The sequence below is a fragment of the Dermacentor albipictus genome, chromosome 2 (genome assembly GCF_038994185.2).
Source record: "Dermacentor albipictus isolate Rhodes 1998 colony chromosome 2, USDA_Dalb.pri_finalv2, whole genome shotgun sequence".
NCBI classification, from domain to species: Eukaryota; Metazoa; Arthropoda; class Arachnida; order Ixodida; family Ixodidae; genus Dermacentor; species Dermacentor albipictus.
In genome coordinates this window covers 202,461,406-202,483,347 of record NC_091822.1, presented here as the reverse complement: position 1 = coordinate 202,483,347, position 21,942 = coordinate 202,461,406, and the positions used below count along the sequence as shown (strand labels likewise).

Below are 21,942 nucleotides of genomic sequence, written 5' to 3'. Positions count from 1 at the left end.
CCTATGGGCCCCGGATGCCAGACGACCTAGCTACGCCACTGACTGTAGGTGTCCGTTGCTGCCATCATTGCTGTAAAAGCAAAGAATTTAGCGTTATAACGCACTTGGCATAATGCCGGAACATAAAACAGCTTATGCCGTCGGACAAGCGCTATCCAGTGTTGACGCCGTTCGGCTTCATACGGTCGACTTGGAAACCTGTAAAACTTTGTTCCTCATGAGTTGGTGTACGTGCTGTTGCAGCCCACTACTCAATAGCTCGGATTGCACTTCGGCATTGCTCAGAAAAGGCAGCAGCTACGCGCGAAGCAGTGCACATACAGGCTTTCCGAACACAAGCGGGCCAGTCGTAAGCACAACGTAAGCACCAACGTAAGCACAATTATTCACCCTGAGTAGCTCTGCTAGCATTGGTGGTACTAAAAATGCTACGTGAAGTTGAATGTGTTTTATTGAGGCAATTATTTAATTCACAAGCCATCGGCATAGTGATGGACGGCCAGGTTCAGACAATGACATTTGTGAAGTAATAAATGGTGAAAGTTGCAAAAGCTCTCAGTGCACTGCTTTGCTGGGCTCCATTCACTGAAAAATGTCTTTGCAATGACGAAAGCGTCAGACAGGAACTGACTCCCCACTGCACAATGTTATTCGTGTTGAAAACTTTTACCCTATGTGATGGGCAGCAAAATCGCCTGTTTACTAAGACTGAATGCATGAAAAATGCAACAGCATAGAAAGGTGTTGCTTTGCAATATGCAGCCTTTCATGTGCACTTCTGGCGAGCTGCCACATGTACTGATGCATAAACATGAACAGAAGTAAGAGGCAAAGTTGCTGTGCAACCACATTACGCTTTTAAGAAACTGTATCTCTAAACCTTTCTGTTTTCATAGGTGATCAAAATTTGTTTTGAGCAAGTTGGTTAATCACATTGCAGCAACAACACAAGAAGCAAGGACAGAAAACACAGCGGGACAGAAAACACAGCGAGTAGGCAGATTGAGAAGACGAGGTAGACCAGTAAGAAAGGTTTTAATGAGATGGAAGAGGCCAGCCCTGCAGTGTAGGATTTAGTGCTTTCAATGAGATGCGTTAATGAAAATGTGTAAAGACTTTGCTAAAAGAAAACTAGCAAAAACAAATGCTAATATAAAATAAAGGGACAGAAATAAGAGTAAGCGCAAACATGCATGGAAGCTGCAGGCACACAAACGCGAAAACTAAGAAAAACTCAAATGTAAAGAAATGTGGGATACAAAAAGAAAAATTGACAAACGCAAGAAAACACACACATTTACAAACAGACCTGGGTAGAGGTATTATATGAGCGGGTTCACAAGCTGATGTGCCTACCTTTCGTTTTTTTTTTTAACCGTTTTCTTAATTGTCTTGGGAATTTTTAATTGCAACATATCACGAAAATGGAAAAGCAGCGCGAAGCTATGTTGTGGGAAACCACATCGAGTGCTGGCAACACAATTTATGCGTGACAGTGCCACAGCAGGCATTCTACAGCTTGCGCGTGCGGTGAGCACTGGTGGAAAGCATCAATCGACGGTGCTACACAACGCACCGCCTAGACGCTCGGCCATCTCACTGCTGAAAACGATCGTTCACGCTAAGTTGACGGCGACAAATCTTTGCGTTGGAGGCTTCTTTTCCAGATATTTTCCGTTGAGACGCTCGTAGGTTTGTTTCACACGCTTTTCTCATATCTCCTGAGAATGGTTTTGCTCCATCACTTCACGCCGTCCTACGAGAAACGCCAGCGACACAGTACCCGAACACACCCGCCGCTGACAGTAGGCACCAGACTTTGGCAAACTTTTCTCTTCGTAACTTCACTCGGGAGCGAAATAAAACAGACATGGAACAAACAGGCAGGATGTGTGTTTGCAGCGGTCGCCGTGGGATCCTGTTTTTAGGCAAAGCGTAGTGCAGCGTCAGCGATGCTCGCTGCAATGTTTCTTCGCCGGATCACGGCTTAGAATAAACGCACGCGGCACAAATGCCGCATCGTAAGCTCGCAGTAATATTTCCGGCATGATAGAGAATCACAAACAGTTCAGACGAGGCGTTGACGCGCACAGCTGCGACCGACGCGTTGACGCATTTGACCCTTCGGCGCGCGCCGAAGCTTTCCAGCACGTGCCAGTGGTTGGGGCATTAGCCCTATTATGGTGGCTAGCCCTATGATTCATAGAGTTTCCTACAAAATTTGTAGGAAACTCTATGCTATGATTAGCCCAGTTCGAAGCCCGGGCGGCCATCTTCTCCGACGGCGGGGTCAGCCCATCCGGCGCATGACGTCGGTCCAGAGTGCGCGCCCATTGGTGGATGTTCGTGCGCATCCGCCTCGGAGGAGTAAACGCCCCCTTTTTTCTAAAGTTGTATCCGACGACAAGCATTGGCAAAAAGTTTAAGAATATTCTTATTACACCCACAAACACTTAAGTCTTATTTTTCATACGTTATATACCAACTAGTGATCTTCCTAAGGACAATCTAGAATATCTCAACTGCTAGAAAAAATTGGGCAACGAATTTTGCAGTCACTTGTGGGCCGGCGTTGGGCGTACCCGGTGGTTCTAACGGGTACGTTGCGTTCACCCAAATAGCCAACTTATTACTGATTTGGCTTGGCTCCCGTTGGATTTTTAAAAGGCGGCGGTAGTGCGCTTTGGACATTTCTTGAATTTCTTGTGAGCGTCTGTGCAACAAGGTGTAACCTTTCTCTATGGTGAAACCTTTTAGAGGTGTTTCTGCGTTGTATGTTCGATTTAAGTGGTCTTCGCTGCCGTGGTTAGTTTGTTTGGCTGGTTAGTACATGTGCAAACGGTCTTTTGTGATGTTCTGGAGTTGTGGAAGGTCGTCGCCCCTATTGCAAGTACTTGCGTTGTCGCGACATCATTCGAACACTATACGATCAGAGCAGAAACAAGTGCTGTAACCTACCCCGGTTATTGTGTAGGCGTCAGCTCTCGAAGTATTGGTCAATGCACGGTGGGAGCCCGTTTTATCTGCGGATGCGTGCTTGCACAAACTCTGACGAAACTCTGATCATTCGGGACCTATGAAAGCAGTGCTGTGTTGTTTTTGTTCCGTGCTTAGTTCGCCTGTTTACATACTCGCCTGAATGTGTGCTATTGTGATTTGTAAGTTTTCCCCCGTCGGTCTGTACCAGATACCTCGCATTCAGCTGCTTGTCACCTGTGGTTGTTTATAACTTTGCTGCAGAATTTTGTCCTTAAGTCGAATAAACTTTGGAAGGAAATCGTGAAGCTTTACTCCCGGAAAGCGCTTGTACGTCCATAGAATTTACAGTTCAAATGCAACACCTACAAATTTTAGAAGAATTTATAGTTTCCGTAAATTGAAATTGCAGATAAACAGAATTCAATAAATTGAAGATTTCTATATGCACACCAAATAAGTTCTGCAAAGTAAAACGGTTTGTTACATTAAAGTTCAATATATGGAGGTCTAATTGTACAAGATTGATATAGGGGTTGATTGGATACAGGGTGTGCATATTCACACGCCTGGTTCCGTAGTCAGTCGTTACGTGCCGCTCTACTTGGGCAATAAACAATAAACCAAGCAACAATGTTAATGTTTTCGAACTGTTCATATATCGGGAGCACACCAAGAAGGTGATCTAAAAACCTCCAGGCATATGGTGACTTTCTGTTCCAAAAGAAAAAAAAGTAATAGTAATAATGTGTACAGTGGCATAGCAGAGTAAACAAACAAAAAAGCTGTCTTTTTAAGACAATGCTACATTTTTTTTTTCCTAATTACAGCAGCTGTGCAAGGTGTTCTAGACCAGTTACGATATTTGAAAATTCAGTGTGATGGGCCAGTCTGTTTCCCTTAGTGTTATAATGGCCTCATATTCTTGCAAAGTTAATCATATGACTCCTGTATCCTTACTACATTGAACTCCTGAAATGTTTTATCCCGGCCACTGCTCATCCACCATGCTGCTTCTGCTTAATAGTTCTCAAGGCAATTATATTGCCCTCCTCTTCCTATTATTCAGGCAGAGAAACAGATCCACATGGCCATCACAAACTAATTTTCACTTGCACATGCCCTGACGTTCAAAACATTGCAGTTGAGCTGGAAGCTAGAGTCAAGCTAGAAGCTAAAGGGAAGCTAGAATTAGCACTAGTGAAATGTGAAGGTTGTTAGCAAAAGTGCCCACAGTGTGTGAGGCCACAGTTTATGCGAAGATAAAAGTTTTGAGAAAAATTGTATAAATTTTGCAGTTGATATTGTTGTTTTATTAATGCTGCTGTTGCTTTAGTTATCCTTTTTTTTTTAGTCACCATATGTGTTAAATGTCACAGCATTTGATATTATAGCATTGACATATATCAGTGGGTGGGGAGTCCTCATCTGGATAGTTCATTTCTAATGCATACACTTTGCATGGCTTGTTCGCGTTGCCAACACCTACTGTATTACTTTGCTATTAAAACCCTCACAATTGTTTTTCGCACATAAATAAAACAAGCAGTCTAAAAATGTTCCTTTGTCTCATGCAATATAGCGCTCCTCTCAACTAAAGCTGTATGTTCTCGAGACACAAGTTAACAGCTACATGTTAGCTGCAAAACCTCTTAAATTTGCAACAATATTGAATATATTGAGACAAAAAAGCTATCTTGGTGAACATAATGTTGCAGATGCTGACCAGCACATGAGTAGTGCTTCTTTTATTACAAACATTTAATCACATTGCAGAGAGTGTGTACCACTTAAATCACAATCATTTTATTGAGATGTTGTTGTGTCAGTTGCATGTGGCAGAAGCAGGAAATAGTAAGCTGACTCTGCCTTAAAGCAAACATATGCATGAGAGAGCGCTTAAAGCATTACTTGTTCAAACCGAGGCTTTGGTGTCTAGATTTCACGACGAAGAGAGTAAAATGTGAGGTCACTTACCCTGTATACTGAAACCATCTATGACTGGAAGCTTCATTCCACTGAGATGAGCGCAGTGCCACCCCTTGACTGAAGACGACGCTGTGTTTCACAGTAATTGACATGAAGTTTAATTAAAGCTAAGCAACCGCCTGTGTCAAGGAGTGGGGCTGCTGTGCATTTGAATCCATGTGGAGGGTTGAGTGGAGAATACAGAAGTTAGTCATCTTTACCTATCCTTGAGCCTCTTAAGAGATTTCCTACAACATTTAAGCTCAGCCTTTTTGTTTTCTTACAGCATGGTTATTACAGGTGGTACAAAACATTCCATTGTACAGTTTCTATAATTCTTTGGGAAAACATACATCACCTCACTAAACAGGAATAGGCTCAATAGGTTCACTGGTATCATCTATAGTGTTTCCATCCAAGACCTATTGCTACTACAAAGCATTGCACACATTCAGTGACGTAGCCAGAAATTCATTTCAGGGAAGGATTCTCCACTGGCCACTACCACTCCCCCATCACCTCTCTCTCTAGCACTATATAAATGTGTGGAGAGTTTTACATCACACCAAGACAAACTCCTAGCACTCCCCGGACAGGAATGCTTTAGCAATGAGGATGCACATTTTTACGTTGCCAAAACTTTGCTTAACTTCTGACAAAAGTTTTTCATTGCTAAGACTACGCCTAAAATTATGCTATCATCCTTGTGCTGTTTTTAAAAATGACTAATTAAAAATAACATTTTGTTTACAAATTGATGTATTTATATAATGTATATTATGACCTTGTTGGTACATTACTTAGGAAAGTGAACTGCGCTAAAAACATGACAGCGCTCTGTCTTGTGTCTTCTTGTTTGCAGCCCAGACTTGTTGCAGCCCAAGTAACAGTGAAGGTCAGCGTTATTTTCTTACCAGATTTGCTAGTGAGTGGTTCAGCCATGGCTGTGTATGGAAGAGAGCGGGCACTATTTTGCAAGTCGCCTATTACTTAATTGCAGGCATTATGGGCATGCTTCCCTGACACCTGCCTATTCTAAAGACTGCAAAGCAGCGAGCACAGCACATGCTATGACAGGGTAGGTGAATCTCAGCTAAGGCAACTGGCCACAGCTATCTGGTGTTGAGCGATCGAGCAGTGATGAGACAATCCCCCTATGTTCCATAACTTTTCACTTCATTCTTGATGCCCTTAATGCGTGTCACCACCCTAGCCCTCTTACTGTATCATCCTCCCCACTTCCTGGAGCTCTCTGAAACTCTTTTCAGCTAATCACTGTCCCACTTTTCAACATTCACGGGGTTGTTGAATGACACAGCATTCTATAACATTCCTATATTTATGTTTCTGTGTGGACATCGAAGCCATTCACCTAGCTCCCATAGTTTGTTGTGGCGGCTTCTTAGCTTCCCTGGTCCAGCACCCCGTCCTTGATATAGATTGCCGCGCGCAAATCAGCATTCTGTAGGCCTTTCTTTCTTGTCCCGTTTTCTCTCCATTTTTTCATTCTTAGCAGTGTGTACAAACTAGCCTGAGAGCAAGCTCTTCTGAAGTTTATTAGCATAATGAAAGTTAGAGTCAATGGAAAGTAAAAGAAGAAAGAAGGTGGGGGGAGTGTTTTTTATGAGTTTTCTAAACAAGCAAGTTGATATAAGTAAGTTGTATAGTAGCAAGCACCAAGTATGAAAGAATAAAAAACACATTTGCACTTCTCGTCTGACGAAATTTACTGTGCTTTTACAGAAATGAAAATCATTGAAAAGGAAGTAAGTGTTTACGTTGAGCACGTAATCTGTAAGCCTCGTAAGCTTATGTCAAGTAAAACAACATGAAATCCTGAGAGATTGAGCTTCTTAAGTACACGTGTTATAATAGGAACACCAACCTTCTTCAGTATGATAAAAGCACTGTAGATCAAGGTTCTCCACGTAGTGGAAACATTGTTAAATCTGTTAAGATGTGAATGTGGGCAAGTTGGTAACAAAGTTCTAACTTGCTAAAGCACATTACTGTCCTCATCGAACTAATGACTATAGTTTCTTGTACATGTGTCTTGATCACATTCAGCACAACATTATGCATTTTTAGCTTTCTTTAATACATTCTGTAGCCCCTCAATGGATTCAAGATGCTAGAAACCTATGTTGAACTACAAAGTGCTTGCCATTAAAAAAGACAAGAAGTCAGTTTCTGTGTTAGAAATATTTATTAGTTAGAGAAAGGCTAAAATTTAGTATGAACATTAGCCATGTCTTGAAGTTTTCATCCTACTCATTTTACAGTTGAAGCTAGCTTGCTTCTCAGGTTACTTGTGCTTAGAATTAAAGCACAACAAACAGATGAATGGCTTGCCGGGGCGTTATTCACAGAAAGTGGTCACTTTTCTCACTCTCACCATAGTGTTTGGGCTACTGCTGGTACTGTTGGCCGCATAGCAGCCAGTGCAGAGCCACTGAGTGTCGTGTGCCGATGTGCCAGTTTTTCTTAGCATGTGGACACTTCTCCCACGGGTTTCTTCGATGTTGTCTTGACGAGGGCCGAACAGTGAATGAGCCAGTTCATCTTGAAATTTTATAATTGGCATAGAGTTTCCTTCAAGCATGCCACGAATGTTCCATGCATTTATGATGACACATCCAACAAGCAACTCAACAGCTACCTTTCTGTACCACTTGAGTCCTTTTCTAAGGAAGTTGTGGTATAACGTCATTTGGTCACTATAGTCGACGCCCTTTTTTGCTGCATTGTAATCGAGACCGGCCTGATGTTTCATTATTGGTGCACCGTCCCTTGTTTTCTTCCCACTGTCCACCAAAGTTGCTTCATATTTGGCGACAGATGTGAGTATCAGAACAGGCCTCTTGTCCATCCACTTCAGTGCCTTCACTCCATTTTTGGACTGAAGTTCGGTAACACTGCCATTTGCAACCTTTACTTCAGTGAGATCTTTTGGCAGCCCTTTCCTCACTGAGCGAACTGTGCCACGAATGAAAGTGTCTTCCTTCAGAAGGCGAAAAGTGAGCGGCAAGCTCATGTAGAAGTTGTCTACGGACAGCGGGCACACAACTTCCTTGTAATTTTGCAGGAGTTTCAAGCATACATCTTTGGCATGTCCAATACCAATTGTTCAGTCACACTTTCCGGCATATACATCAACCTTTAGCCTGTAACCGTCTTTGGTACATGCCTTGAACAGCCTGACTCTGTAAGAACGAAAGTCTGCCACGCCATGGCACTATTGTTTCATCTATCACAACCTCCTTTCCTGGCTCAAGCACAGTGGCAAAAATTTTGGTTCAATTTCTCTACCAGACGATGGATCTTAAAGACATGATCCTGCAACTCTGCAACCAGTTAATTGTCCGCAAAATGCCGGAACCTCAAAAGTAGGGAAAAGGCGGTCACGGCTCATATTTTGACGAATGAGTTCAACACCATACAGGTTACTTTTTGCCCAGTAGTGACTCGGATAGGAAGATGGACGAGATTAATACAAATTGGTATTCCAACAAATGCTTTCGTTTGTTGGAGATTGGTTTCCATCCAATTTTTCAACTTTGATTTAGATTTGGGAGTAGGAAGACGGAGGAGACCAATACAAATCAGTATTCGAATAAATGCTTTAATTTATTTGGCATTGGTTTCCGTCCAATTTTTCAAGCGTGATTTAGATTTAGGAGTAGTTGACTTCAACACTTGTGTGAACCTGTTTGTTTCATTGACCATCATTTGCCAAATGTCATCCGTAATAAACAGTGAACATAAAGATGGGGCATAACGGCTAGATGGCAACTGAATGATAGTGGGCGGCCTAGAGTACGTGTGGTGTCACACTAGGCGAAGTGGTTGTTGCCGGTGTCCATTTCTCTAGAGATGGGCTGAGAGAAATGAGAGCATTGTATCCTGAATCATTCACCTCAGAATCATCAGTCAGGTCTGACTCTCCATTCGACATGCTGGCTGAGGTCTGTGATGGTTCGTAAACACTATCTTTGTCACTGATTTCACTGTCCACTGCTGAACATCTGACACTGAAGCACTTGACTCATCCGCTGGTGATCGCGAAGTTGCTGGTGCATTCTTCTGGCCCAAAACTAAGTTTATTTGTTTCCTCTGCATTGTGCTTTTTTTTTTTCATCCGTAAGGGGCATGAGGATCTATCTATTAGACATGCTGAAAAGTTTGGGAGTAGCAAGAAAAATGCAGGTACTTATTCCAATGGCACGTATTTCAAAGACTGCTGCGAAAGTTTGCAAGAAACCCAACTGAGAAATGCGCCGCCACTCCACTCTCCAAAACAAACATGCCACCCCATGTCCAATGCAATAAAAATATATATTAGTTGCAATTTCAAACCTCAGATGGCAACACAAGAGCAAGAATTCTTGCGTGTGGGTCACTGGTGAGTCACGCCACACACAGCATAAAAACGTTTTCGTTGAGTGCATCGTGGATTGCCAGTGGGTCATAGCATTTAACATCAGACAAGTAGTCTACTGGCTATCTATAATCTCACACAACAAAAATCGTACCTCTGAGTTAAAGTGTCATAATGTTATCGCAGCAGCAAGCAGATGAATGCCCGTAACTTCGCTGCTGCATAGGAGCACAGGCTGTGCTGTGATGGCACTCAGAGTGACACGTGACTTAGATTCAAGGCAGCATCAGTTACTTGTTGAATCTGTTGCTGCAGTGAACTAATTAAAGTTTAGAGAAATAATGAAAAATACAACCCGAATGTCTGGGTGCTTTTGTTTTACTTCGCACTGTAGCAAGAGAGATGAATTTCCGTTTCGTCTCCTTTTCCCGACGTTTGCACGTGCGCAGAGAACGAAACTATACGTCATTGTCTACATGTGTTCCAGCATTGCGATCATGAATGCTCTTTTATCCTCTCGCGTTTGCCTCAGTGCTGGGGCACTGACTTATACCGCTAATCACGTGTTCTCGTGTAGAGCGCGCACTATCGTCCGCTACAGGAAACGAGACAAGCGCAACAGCTCGCGCGACACCGTCACCGGAAGTGTGCCGGTGACGGTGAAAAAAGGAAGACGGCAGGGTATACCCGCCGCGACCCCTCGGCTCCGGTATGGGAGAACGCAGTGAAGGAAATTTGCTTACACAGGCGAAACGGGGAATGTCGAGAGAGTGTTTATATAGGCGGCGACGCTCGCCTCCTGAAATCATGCGTTCGCGGCACTTCAATCATTCTCTATCTGCTGTTAATGAACCAATTTGAAAAATGCTTGCGGTAGAACACTTCTTAGAGGGCACGTAACAACTTTCAGTGTATAACCAAAATTTGTTATGTAGCCTGTGAGGGGCCCTTTAAAACAAACTCGGTAAAAATCGGGTGTACTGTGGGATGTTGTTACAGCTGCGTCGAGCTTCACAGCCCTCTACACAAGCATTGCTGTGAAGCCTGTGGCAGAAATAGAGTTTTATTCAATCAAAGGACTGCATAGAGCGCGCTCTCGTGTTGTGCTACGTGAATTAAATCATTCGTTTCCTGCCTGCACAAACGTTTGCATCTCGAGTGGATTTCAAGCACACCGTATAATAACGTGCAATTCCGGCGTGCTTCGCAGCACTATACACAAGCACTGCCGTAAAGCTAGTGGCAAAAGTACGATGTCATGAAACCAGATCAATGCATACACCTCGCTATTTTGGTGCGCTGCGTGAATGGAAACATTGCTTGCCTGCCTGCACAAACGTTTGCATCTCGAGTTAATATCAAACAAATCATATAATATGTGCAGTTTCGTCGAGCGCTTCACCGCACTGCATGCAAGCATTGCCGTAAAGCCTGTAGTATAAGTAGGGTTTCATGAAGTCAAGTTAAATGCGCAAACCTCGCACTTGTGGTGTACAAGGTAAACAAAGAATTCGTTGCCATGTCTCCGCAGTAGTTGGTCACGTTGATTTGTGTGAGCATATTGGTTCATGTGCCCCATCTACCTCTGTGATGAGAAAATAAGCAAGAATATCAGCTGCTATGTGTCGATGCATATGCTTTTTATTACAAGGTGTATAGGAGCAGTACATCTTACTGCATGAGTAAACCACTCATGGAAACAGTACGTTCCTTGAACATTGTAGCTATTTAATAGCCTAGGAAGCGCGCTATATTGGAAGTTGCAATTTTTTTTCTGTTCGCAAAATTCAATAACTCGATGCTTTTTCTAAAAGCAAAAAATTATAAATTTCGCAATGATACGTATGCTGCGTCAGTAAGTTAAGTAGGCAGCACATAATTAGGCTAAACCAGAGGAATATCCGCAGGTATTTATACAAATGTACAAAGTATTTAAAAAAAATGTTTTCTCAAATGTTTTCATTGTGGAGTAAGGAGTTGCATGTGCGTCCAGCGCTGATTTCCAGCGCTTAATTTTTGTTGAACCTTGATGTAACAAAGACGTAACACTCAGCACTCTATTTTGTTACATCAATTTTTTTTTTACAATGGAACAATGCATTCTACTATACGTGCCGCTCATGCGCCCCAAAATTTTCAGGTTGTTCAAGTTTTCAGGTTGTTCACTATGTGATGTAGGAAGGGTAAAATTGATGGGAAATCCCAATATTCTCGGGCATATCGCGAAAAATATGGCCCAAGTCAAGTGTCATTTTAGGCTTCACTGTCCCCTTATATAGGGCAAATAGTAATAGTTTGAATTCTATGGACGCTGGTTGCTTTTTCTGACTTAACGTAGGCAGTGCTCAGCTCTCAGTTGAAAGGAACAGGTAAACAGGAGGACTTGCCACATAAGCAGAAGGTAACACTCCAGACTTAAGCTTAATATACTGTGTGCTTCCACAGCCCTAGGGGGCTAGTCTGTAAGTGTTGACTAAGTGGACTGTCCATTCCAGTACACGCTGAATGAATAGAGCACGAGAGCCCATGGTGATGATTGCCACTTGCTCTACCAGCTTATAGCTCTACCTAATCAGTGTGTGCTGAAACAGTCCACTTAGTGGATCCTTACAGAATCCTTCCCTAGACTGATGTTTATGTTGGTAGGTTGCAAGTATTGCACTTTCTTTCCTTTGATGTGGGCAGTTCCCACATATGGATGCAATTTAACATATTGTATTCATATTGCCTTTGGTCTATACATATCTAATTAATGCTTATAACCAGGCCTACAAGCTCTTGTACTGCATATTTATATAGCCTTCTCTTTGGAGAATGGAGCCATTCTCCATTATACCCTCAAGCACGTGAAGTAGACACTGCAATAACCCCAAGGGAGGGGGGACAGTAACGCAAAAACCTTACTGGGCTTGTGGTGCTGCTGAAGGATGCACACATACCATTTATGCTAAAATTCCCAGCAGACATTCCAAAGTTTGTACGAGTTCGACTTTAGCTGGCTGAACTGAATGATTCATATTGAAGGCAATTCTTGCAACATTTGGTCAAACTGAATGAAACTGGACAGCACAATTAGCTGTGTTCATCTAACATTTATACGACTGCTGCCCCGAGCATTTTGCCTGTTACTTTGCCTTTCGTTTCTGAACTATCAAGTTCAAGTACACACATACTTTATCACTGTACAAGTAGAATGGCTTCAAGGCTTTTCCTGGGCATTCAACAGTCACTATTTATTCCTATAAACCTTCCTGCATGTGAAGGCAAAAGAAACTTATTAATTCATGCTGGAAGTATAAAAAGACAGGTATTTGCACAGAAAATGTTTATTTTGAGCACCGAGGTTCTTGCTGATGTAGATATGGTGCTGGCTCCCTCCTTGCCCGAAGCATGTGCTTGCTGTACACAGCACCAGATGATGGCTTCCTAGGTCAAAAGATCAAAGTGAAATAAGAGGCATTTTGTTTTAGCCCTGGAAAGAAAAAGCAGGATTGAGACATTAACATGTATAAAAAATACTTGCCTAAAGAAAAATTAATACACAAGCAAATTCACTAAAGAGGTTCACTTTCAAGAGCGAAAGTATGGTTACGATGAAAATTACAAGGAAGCTTCACTGCTCATTGAGGTTTCGGTTCAGTAGTTGTTGAGCCACGAGGGTTAGCATGCTACATCTTGCATATTATGTTTTGTAGAACAATATTGCACTTTGAACAATGTAGTGCCTATTTAAATGAACTGACAAGGAACGCTGAAACTCCAGGCTAGTTTGGTCTGCACAAGATATGATACAGACACTGTACTGCATTCATTTAGTGTTTTTGTCACTGATCTCATGCACAAAGGTCATTCACACCTATCCTACATGAAATGCAGTTACTTCTTTGAAGCTTCATCTAGTCCTTGAATTTGCTGCATGCTTATGTCTAAGGGAGTTCGTTTGGTTCCTGTTAATGTAGTACATCTAAGCAACTGTTATCAAATGCCCATAGTGTTCCCTTGCATGTACAAAACATTTTTGGCCCTTTCAATGCACAATACTCATTACATTTGACACTTGGGACTCGTGCAAGGCGCCATTTAGTACTATATGCTTGTCCACATCTGATAATACTTTCACAGCTGGGTCATTCCCATGCCAAATGCCTTGGTTATTACTGTGACCTTCTCACACTTTTCCTTTAGAATCTTCTTGTCCACTTTTAAGGAAGCACCCCACGACACAATGTCTCCATCCTAGTGGTGCTATGGAGTTAACTTATGTGCTAGTTGTAGCAGATGACGTCAACTGAAGGCCACTGAAGATAAAACTCTCTGCGACAATTCCTTTTACACAAAAAATGCAAACAATACAGAATAGTCAAAATGTAGTTATCTGGCAAGACTGGCTGCATCCATCATCTTTGTTTGGCGCAATTCTGAGGTGGCTCCATGTTACAAGACGCTTGGCGATTATTGCCATGCGACTGTTTGGGACTCTATAAAACACAAGAATTGCCTTACTCCGGCCTTTCTCTTTGTGCAGCGGCCAAGGTTATTATTCGTCCAATTGCACCGTGTCCTGTTTGTGTGTCCATAGACTAAATTCTTCACCACATTGTTTTTGCCGTATTTCGTGAGTGACCCATGAACTCATCTTGGGGTGGGACTTCTTATCTTTGGCGTTTGCTTCTATCTCTTGTCGTCAGCGCCTCACACAACTGGATGATGCCACTGGCAATTCTCTTCCTAACCACGAAGAATGCATTCGTCTCGTCACCTCTTCCGATTACGTTCTTTGGCCACCTAGAGAAAAGATTATAGGTGTCAACTCCTGTAACATTGTGGATGGCGGCGTATTCATTCTACCCTATGACCATACCCTATCTCGAGCAATTCTGATTACCCCTGGCCTTATTCGCTTCTCTGAGGGGTCTGCATTGCTTACTGCAATAAACCAAATCGAACCCCAACTGTTGCCTCGTGGATCAACTGTCACTTGAGCTGTTGACACTCATGTCGTTGCAATTGTCACGAAGACAGCTCAGTGTGTTCTTGCGTCTGTTACCGTGCGCTGAACAAAATTGTGCGCAAAGATGTTCACCCCGTGTCACGGATGGATGATGCACTAGATTCACTCCACGGTGCTGAGTATTTTTCTAGCCTTGACTTTAGACCAGGCTACTGGCAAATACCGATGTCCAAATCCGACAAAGCAAAAACGACATTTGCTACCCCTGATGGGCTCTACGAGTTCAGTGCGATGCGTTTTGGACTCTGCAATGTGCCTGCCACATTCGAACGCATGATCGATAAGTCTTCTGTGGCTTGAAATGGAAATTCAGCAACACTTCATTTGGGCCTAGTTGGTACATACTTCTGAACTAAACGTAACAGCGCAAACATATAAGACGAGCCACAAAAAGAAAGACACGACACACACTGGCGCTGTTTGTGGCTCGTCTTATATGTTTGCGCTGTTACGTTTAGTTCAGAAGTTGAAATGGAAAACCTGTCTGTGCTATCTCGACGACATTGTGTTTTCAAACATGTTCTCACAACATTTGCAACATCTTGATGAAGTCCTTGCCTGTCTTGCAAATGCTGGTTTGCAGCTCAACACACGCACACGCGCGTGTGCGCGCACACACATACACACACACACACAAATGCAGTTTGGCCAGCAAGGCCATCAAAGTTCTGGGGCACATAGTCTGCAAAGAAGGCATTCGTCCGGACCCCGAGAAGCTTACTGCCATCCTCGAATTTTGTGTCCACTGCGTCAAAAAGACATGCACAGTTTTCTTGGACTTGCTTCTTCCGGCACTTCATATGCAACTTCGCTACACTTACGTCCCCGCTCCATCAACTCCTCCCCAGTAATGCACCCTTTGTTTCGTCCGACGAATGTGAACATGCTTTCCTGCTTTTGCAACATGCCCTGACGTCAGACCCAGTACTGCGCCACTTTGATCCAACCGCGCCCACCATCTTTCACACCGACGCTAGCAGTCAGTCTCGGTGCCATTATACTACAATGCGACAACACATTCCGCGAACGAGTAATTGCTTAGGCTAGTCGTGCACTAACCAGTGCAGAAAATTACTACACCATAACCAAGCAGGAGTGCTTTGCTGTTGGGCCGTGCAAAAATTTCACCCATGTCTTCATGGCCGCCATTTCACAGTCGTTACCGACCATAACACACTGTGCTGGCTTTCATCGCTAAAGAATTTATCAGGTCACCTGGGTTGCTGTGTGCTTCACCTACAGGAGTACGATTTCAATGTCACCTACAGGGCTGCAAAGAAGCATCAAGACACCAATGCTCTCTCTTGCTACCCTCTGCCGAATCATGACGATTCACCATAACCTCTCCGTGATTGTGTACGTCCTGAGTCCTCTTCATCGGCTTTACCCATTGTAGCCCTCGAATGGCTAAGACACAACAGCCCATCTGTCCTTGTGTCCCACTAACGCATCGACCCATACTGCTGAACTATTCTCCAACGCATGGAAGATTCTTCGTGACCTCCAAACGCCTGACTTCGTCGACAACTTAATCAATTCAAGCTGCACAATGGGGTTTTACATCGCAACATTTATCACATCGATGGCAACAAATGGGTCCCGGTCATACCATGTTCTCTGCAATGTGAGGTGCTTGAAGCCTTTCATGATCATGCGACAACTGGTCCTCTAGGCTACCACAAGACTTACAACAGAATATGAAGTTGCTGCTCCTGGCCTGGCCCATCTTCAGCCGTTGCGAAGTATGTTGCACCCTGCGTTCATTGTCAAAGCAAACCCAACAGCTCCTTCTGGCTCTTTACAACCTCTGCCTTGTCCCGCTTCGCCTTTTGAAGTAGTTGGAATAGACTTGTACGGTCCTCTTCCCATGACCTCACATGGAAATCGTTGGATTGCAACGGCCATAGACCATCCAACACGCTATGCGGAGACAGCATCTCTACCATCCTGGACTGCTGCTGAAGTCGCCGATTTCTTTCTACACAACATTATCTTACACCGCAGCGCTCCGCGCGTTCTCCTCAGTGACCGCAGCAGTCTTCCTATCTTCTATCCTCACCGAAGTTCTGTGCGCCTCTAACACAATTCGCAAGACGACTTCCAGTTACCATGCGCAGACCAACAGCTTGATTGCGATGTACAGTCACGTGCAATATGAATTGCAACACCAGTGCCCGTGGTCGAAGGGGTTCCAAGGCTGTACGGCTGTGCAGACACATGGTAAGTTCCAGACCGAAACACAGCTTCAATTAGTGGTGTCTATTAAACTGCTATTTCGAATGTCAGAGCTGCTGCGCAGGCCGTGGAGCCCCTTCAACAACGAACAAGAGTGTTGCAAGTCATATTGCATGCGACTGTACATCTACCCTGGCCACACGAACGGGGATGCAATCCTGTCGTTCATGACATTCGCCTATAACATGGCTACGCAACGTACTACTGGATTTTAACATTTTTTCTTCATCTATGGCTGTTCACCAAGTTTCATTCTTGATGTATCATTCCTTTCGACTCCTGTACCCCCATCAGTTCCTTTCTTGGAACAGTTTGTGTCTCGCCTCGCAGAGTGCAGACGCCTCGCCCCGCTTAACACCGACGTCTCCCAGGACGCTCGCAAGTTTCGTTACGACTCGACCCACTGTGCTGTCCCTTTTTCTCCTGGTGACAAAGTTCTTTGGACTCCTGTGTGCCTTCCTGGCTTATGCAAAAAAGTTTTGCAACACTTCTTGCTTATGCAACACTTCTTGAATGCCCACACCACCATATCGTCGGGCAGCGAGCACAACCTGCGACACCCATGTGGCCACAGTGACGAGAGGCGGCCTGCGCAGCTGGCCGGTTGGGGTCATCAGGTTGTCGCCGGCCATCCACTGATTATATTGTTCACGGACACGGTCTTTAACAGGCTTGTTGAGCACGACGTCCAGTGGCTGAAGTGTTGACGTCATGCCTCCCGGAATGACGGCGAGTTCCGTCCTCCCGTCGCGGAGTGCCAGCTTCAATCCTGCGGTCAAGTGCCCGCGAAAGGCATCCAAGACGAGCATGCTCGGACACCGCAAGAGTGCCCCTGGTTGCCGATTCCAGACGGTCTTAATCCAATTGAGCATGAGGGCCTCGTCCATATAGCCCTTTTCATTCACGCGAACGACATCCTGTGGGAAAGCCTCTTTCGGCAGCATCTTCCCCTTGAATATTATGTATGGGGGCAGCTTTCTGCCATCTGCAGTACACGCGAGCATCACCGTGAATGCTCGTTCCCCGTAGAAAGAAGCTCGACTGCTTTTGTGCCGCGTTCGCACACTGTGGTGAGCGACGGCATGTCGAACCACACCGGCATTTCATCAGCGTTGCCGATCTGTACCAACATGTAGCCATGCTGCTGCCGGAGACGGAAAACATAGCGCTGGAATTCGACCAACTTGCCCTCGTATGCCTCTGGCTGCTTCTGCCAGATTGATTTGCACTGTCGAAGTGCAAATCCCTTGCGTTGCATGAAGCGACGAACCCAATAAATGGAGCCCTTGAATTGTTCCTTGGGCAGTCCGGATTTTCGGGCGATCTCAATAGCTTTGATGCAGATGAGTTCTGCTGTGACTGGCAAAGATCTGGCACGATGTTCGCGGACAAAATCCGCCACCCTGTCTTTGAGCTCCGGGTGCACTGCGCCATAGAATAAAGAACTTCGTCAGAATAAAGAACCGCGCAGCGCCCGCGAGTTGGGCCGCGTCGGTCACCAAGGGGGCGATAACAATGTGGATGCCGAAAGGTCTGCGCTCCTACATGCTGGCAGACGACTATTCATGCTGTGCCAAGGGCTGGTATGTAAGTCAAGGGGTGAACTTTTAGTAATATTTTTGGGAAAAAACCTCAACCTATATTCCGCACTATACGGTACTCGGACTGCTGGAGACATATGCCGTGGCCGAGAACCTACGGCTTCCCGACTACTCGGGTGCCACCACCTGTGCCACACGCAGTTGCACTGCGGCACCCTGCCTAGATGGAGTCCATAAGCCAGGAAAGCCACGCACGGCAATCTATGTCCGCAGCACCCTGGCGCGTGCTGTTCTACCTGTTGCTGACATCGCCGGTGGCCCCTTGGAGTCATGCGCCGTTGTGGTACGCCTTGGCAGCCAGGACACGGCTGTGGCGAGCATCTGCATCCGTCCAGGAAAGCCGTGGGATCCCTCCAGCTTCATCCAGCTGGCTGTTCGCCTTGGTGGGCATGCAGTCCTGTGCAGTGACTTCAACGCACACCACACGGATTGGGGAAGCCGCAGCTGCACCCGCTGAGGCAAAGGCCTCACAGATGCCATCAGCTGAGCTGGCCTGCTGACCTTGGAACACCAGGGAGCCCACCTACGTCTACCGCAGAGCTCGCACGGCCATTGACCTCTCCCTCAACACTGAGCAGTGCTCCTACTCCTGGGCCACAACTTCGGACAAATGGGGGTCTGACCACTTCTCTATTGTGATCAGCCCCAGGTCTGGGAGAAGGCCTAGGTCAAGAACTTACGTCACAGACTGGTCCCTGTTCCGGAAGCACTGCAGCAAGTTGGACGATGGCCGTGACTTCCTGAGCGCCATCGTGGATTGTGCTCAGGCTGCCACTGTTCAGTGCTCTACCCAACCAGATACCCCCGCTCCGGACCTCCACCTGCTCAACATTCGTGCCTCCAGGCGCCGTATGGAGCATGGAGCAATCCGGACGGGCAAGGCAGAGCATTGGACCGAGTACAGACGTGCAGATGCCCGCTGCAGACGCCAAGCCCGGCGCAGGAGGAGCCTCTGCTCTGCCATCGAGGCAGGTCCAGGGGACCCCTGGCTTGGAGACTGCTCAAATCCCTCACCAGCAGGAGAGGAAGCCTACAACCTGTCCTCGCCGTGGCCATCACGCTGAGCATCAGCGAAGAGGCCCTTGCGGAGCTCCTCGCCAACCAGTTTGCGCTGGCTGTACCACGCACTGCAGCCATCCTGAAGATAGGGCAGCCTTCCGTCAGCCTGCCTAGCTGCCTGCACAACCACCACACAGGTTCTTCGCTTCTGTAAATGGCCTGTCATCCAGTCTTGGGAGCCTGGCCTCACAGTTCATTGGCCCAGAAAGCAGTCCGAGCGCTTTTTCGCTACCTGAGGGCAACAGACTTGAGTGCCCGACTATAGACATCCTACACTTAAGTTCTCTCTCTTCCTCTTTCACTCCCCATTCCCCTCCCCACGTGTAGGGTAGCAAACTGGACTCAGCCTGGTTAACCTCCCTGCCTTTCCGTCTTCCCTTCTCTCTCACCACCCAGGGTGGCCATCGAGCCAGGTTATGGCTATCTACCAGGACCCGCTGACGCTGCACGAGCTCCAAGCATCGCAGTGCACCAGGAGCCCAGTGCACCAGGAACCCAAATGCTTCGCAACCTGGCCGCCAGCGAGCAGCTGCACCTGCTTGACTGCTTAAACATCTGGCAGTCAGGGCAGGTGCCGGAGTCATGGCGCACAGCCTACGTGGCCCCCATCCTGAAGGCCGGCTGAAAAACGTGAGCTCCTATCGGCCAGTCTCACTCACCTCTGCTGCTTGCAAGCTGATGGAGGCCATTGCTTTCTGGCCGATGAGCAGATAGGCTTCCGGCGGAGCTGATGCAGTGCGGACTCCATCGTGGACGTGGTCTCCACGCTGGAAGAGGCCAAGGCCTGCGGTGACGCCGTGCTCCTGGTGCTTATCGGCATGAAGGGGGCCTTTGACGGCCTGCCCTATCCAGTCGTTCAGCAGGCCCTGGACCTATTTGGTAGAGGGCGTCCCACAAGGATCAGTGGTGAGCCCTTTCCTGTTCAACCTGGCCCGACTGCTTGCTGTCCTGCAGACTGACCCCCACAACCACGTGAATACCTCCATCAACGCGGACCACATCACCCTATGTGTGCGAAATCCACCACACAGCCACAGCAGTGCGCGCTCGGCTCTGCAAAGAGCCCTCGACACCGCCGCTGCTTACCTGAGCTGCATTGGCCTTGCCATCTCGGCAAGGAAGACGGAGGCCATGCTGCTCCACCCAAGAGCAACCGCCCGCTGCACAGCTGCAACTGGAAGGCGACCTTGAAGCCCGGCAGTGACGTACCCGGGGCTACACGTTCATCACCGGCTGACCTGGCTGCCTGCTGTCAAGACCCTGCATGTCCAGGTCCTCCGGGTCCACAAGGCAGTCTCCCAGCTTGTTGCCCGAGGACAGAGCTGCACCACTAGGTGGGCTCTACGGCTGTACCATGCAGTAGCCACCTCACGCCTGCGGTACGTCCTCCCACTCGTGGCACTACCACGTGCCCGTCTCAAGAAGCTGGAGCTGCAGCATAGGGCCGAGATTAGGTTCTGCCTGGGCGATCCCTGCAGCTCTGAAATCGCTGCAACCTTGGCCGAGGCAGGAGCATGGTCCCCATCACTCCTGTCACAGCCCACATTCTACAATCAGCCACAGCTGTGCACATCGCTGAATGACACTGCGTTCAGGAATATCGGTCACATACCGACCGCACACACAACCCCCATCACACCTGCACTGAGCATTACGCTGCGGAGAAAGCTTATCAGTGAATGGCTACTGACAGCGCAGCGAAATTTTGGTTCTAAAGCAATTTTTCCCGACCGTGCAATGAGGCCGCAATGCGAGACCGCAACGAGGCCGCAATTTGGTGACTTTATTCACTACCGCCCTTAGCCGGCAGATCTGAACCGTGCATCAGGAATGTGCATTTCCATTGGGGAACAATAGAAACTCTTATTTAGGCTAAACAAGCGCGCGTACGTACGTACTTACATGCCGCACTCGGGACATCTGCCATTCAAATATTCTGCCATGTAGCAGCACCGTAACCAAGTAATGTTACTGTTACGTGCTTCTGACAAAGACTCTAAATAACTCTGAAGGAGCGCAGTTCCGTGTAATATACGTTCTCTGCATTAGGACACTGTAGCACTGGCTGGCCGGTGTGGCGGTCCCTGCAATGCATCACAAAAGCTCGTGAGGAACCTGGCTATAAAGTATCATCACAGAACACCTATATATGGCATCATGCAGTCGAAAGATTAGCTACGCGTTGTAGATGCACATCAAACGCAAAGACGAAGTATACTTACGAGAAGCAAAAGCCCGAAAAATAAGCGATCCACCGCTTCGTGCACTCCGAGCCTGCCATATGCCATATTATGCCGCCAAAAAGGCCAGATGTGACATCACGGACGTGAAAAAACAAAGACCGGATGTGGCGTCCCGGACGTGACGTTTGGGTGAACCTAACGCTTGCGCTGCGTTCACCGGGTGAACGCAGACACTTTCGTCACTTGTGAAGGGTCGAATTGGAAAATGATTATGGTTACAAGAAGGCTCAAGAGATGGCGCCACCATCCTGCACGTGCTGGCCACGCGCCTCTTTTGAAACCTCCGCTCCCACCGTCGCGGCAGCCCTCCTCCTCCTTGAATTCTGAGCAGACGACATATCTCCGTTAGTTCCGTCTGGCTCTCCCGCTCCTCTCCTGCTGGTCGGCCGCCGCCCCGTCTCAAAACACTCTACTCTCTGTACCACCATGTATACCCACACCCATTCCTGTGTACCCCATGCTTAATAAACC

General features: G+C 46.5%; 2 long non-coding RNA genes across 6 annotated transcripts; one reads left to right on the top strand and one right to left on the bottom strand.

Moving 5' to 3' along the window:
• Window positions 1–2,604: 2,604 nt before the first annotated feature.
• On the top strand, window positions 2,605–19,759 carry LOC139056408 (uncharacterized). 2 transcript variants are annotated; one of them, XR_011512352.1, is made up of 3 exons: window positions 2,605–2,822; window positions 5,807–5,839; window positions 19,625–19,759. It is a non-coding gene; the product is annotated as an uncharacterized lncRNA (long non-coding RNA). The 2 variants fall into 2 exon arrangements; XR_011512353.1 differs by lacking the exon at window positions 19,625–19,759 and adding an exon at window positions 5,945–6,571.
• On the bottom strand, window positions 12,635–21,746 carry LOC135904564 (uncharacterized). Of its 4 annotated transcripts, none has more exons than XR_011512349.1 (3): window positions 20,315–21,638; window positions 19,888–20,183; window positions 12,635–12,748 (listed from the first exon to the last, which is right to left on the bottom strand). It is a non-coding gene; the product is annotated as an uncharacterized lncRNA (long non-coding RNA). The 4 variants fall into 4 exon arrangements; XR_011512350.1 differs by having other exon boundaries at window positions 12,645–12,794; window positions 20,315–21,658; XR_011512348.1 differs by lacking the exon at window positions 12,635–12,748 and having other exon boundaries at window positions 12,755–20,183; window positions 20,315–21,312; window positions 21,451–21,746.
• Window positions 21,747–21,942: the final 196 nt, after the last annotated feature.